The 1,896-nt window shown below is 34.7% G+C and overlaps 1 non-coding gene across 1 annotated transcript; it reads left to right on the forward strand.

Moving 5' to 3' along the window:
• The first annotated feature begins 1,110 nt into the window (after positions 1–1,110).
• On the forward strand, positions 1,111–1,216 carry LOC132224009 (U6 spliceosomal RNA). Its single transcript, XR_009450575.1, has one exon. It is a non-coding gene; the product is annotated as a U6 spliceosomal RNA (small nuclear RNA).
• Positions 1,217–1,896: the final 680 nt, after the last annotated feature.

Raw genomic sequence — 1,896 nt, forward strand, 5'->3', positions numbered from 1 at the left:
GAAAGACCTTTCACTGTGCTGCACAGCAAAACCCTTACCAAGGAGATAGGAGGCTGTATCTGGTGGGTGGGCGGGCGGTGATGAGGAAGGTCAGGAGCCATCACAGCCCAGGGAAGAGCTGAGCCCACCTCGGCTTCTCTGAGCATCATCACTGACAAGCACGCAGTACAGCCCTCAACATTCCCAAGCAGCCAGGAGGCTCGCTTACGTGGGTTGTTACTGACTTAAATTTACGTTACAAAAAAAGTAGCCAAATAGGTGAAAAAAGGATTTTCTGTCTGATTTATAAAAATATACTGTATTTTTAAATGGGAGATATCTATAATACTATCAATAATAATAAGTACATATAAAAAATAAAAATCATATCATCTCTGTAAGTATACAGTTCTAAGTTCTGGTCATTTTTCTAAATCTCCGGAAAATATAACATGTCTTGATTCAAATTATGTAAGACCTAGTAAAAGTAAATTAAGATAGCTAAAGTCTTCTTATATTAAGAATAAAATAGTGACTATTACTAATTTCCAAAGGTGTAATTGTCAAGTAAATTAGAGAAATAAGATATTTAGATAGTAATATCTTATGTTAATATAAGATATTAAAAAGGGTAATTTCCAACAAATTACAAAAAATAAAATATGAATAAAAGTGCACGTAATATTGTTAGTATTGTTTTTATTTTATAGCACTCTTCTTTTTGGTCATCCATCTCAGTCTGAACTGAATTAGGCTCAATTTTGCAAAACATTGCTAAAAAATTCTTAAATATTATTGTGAAGCATTTACCTACAGGCCTTCCAAATACATACATTTGTGATCAGGAAAAGTTTTTAAGGGTTTCAGGAAAGTTCCCAAACCACTTTATCAATTCATCTGTGTCATGCATCTTATAGCAATCACATCACTTCCATTTCCAGTCATATTTATATCCGTGTGCCCTGACATTTAATAAAATAAATAATTTGACTATTTTAAAAGGCTACAGAAAACCCACACAAGGGGAAACAGAAAACGGAACCATCCATGGTAATTACAGAACTGCAAGTGAAAGCAATCCCGTGGAAGTGTTTGTACTTGCTACATTAGTGTTTTCAATTACAACACACAGCGCTGGCTTCACAGCACATATACTAAAACTGGAACACTACAGAGGAGATTAGCATGGCCCTTATGCAAGAATGACACCCTGATTCATGAAGTATTCCATATTTGAAAAAAATAAAATAAAAATAAATCACAACACAGATGGCCGGTTAAGGGGGTACTGAGTTACACATAAAGTATTGAGAGCTTCCTAAAATAGTGTTCATGTAACAACTATCCAAACCTCTGGAGAATTTTCATAAGAGTTTAGTTAAGCCAGAATTGCGGACAATTGCCAGGAAGCAAGATCTCAAATGCTCTAATGAGTGATAGTTTGGCAATTTCTGTTATGCATTTGGAATTAAGGAGGGAAAGTAAAGAAGATTACATGGAGGTGGGAGAAAGTGAGGATTGCATTACAGGATAGTTAATAAGATTAAGTGGTGGTCACACTTATTTCAAAGGTGTGTTATCCTAGATGCCCAGAAACAATAGACAGGGCTGCTTAAAGCAAAGATGAACCTTTTACTAAAGAAGTTATATGCCTGGGGTGTGACTACCCACCATGACCTGTTGAGTCAGGAATTTATGATTAGATCATCCTGTGTGGTTACTTTCCATAGAACTCCTTTTTCCTTTTTCATTCATAAAATAAGTATTTAATATTATAGCAACCATAAAGATACATAGGTGCTGGATGTATTAATCTCTCTCCTAAAATTTATCTCAAGAAAAGAATACCACAGAAGTAATAGTGTGTCCTTATCTATAATAATAAAAGGGTAATATACAAATTAGACTGGATATCCT

This window comes from Myotis daubentonii, chromosome 1 (genome assembly GCF_963259705.1).
Source record: "Myotis daubentonii chromosome 1, mMyoDau2.1, whole genome shotgun sequence".
NCBI lineage: Eukaryota > Metazoa > Chordata > Mammalia > Chiroptera > Vespertilionidae > Myotis > Myotis daubentonii.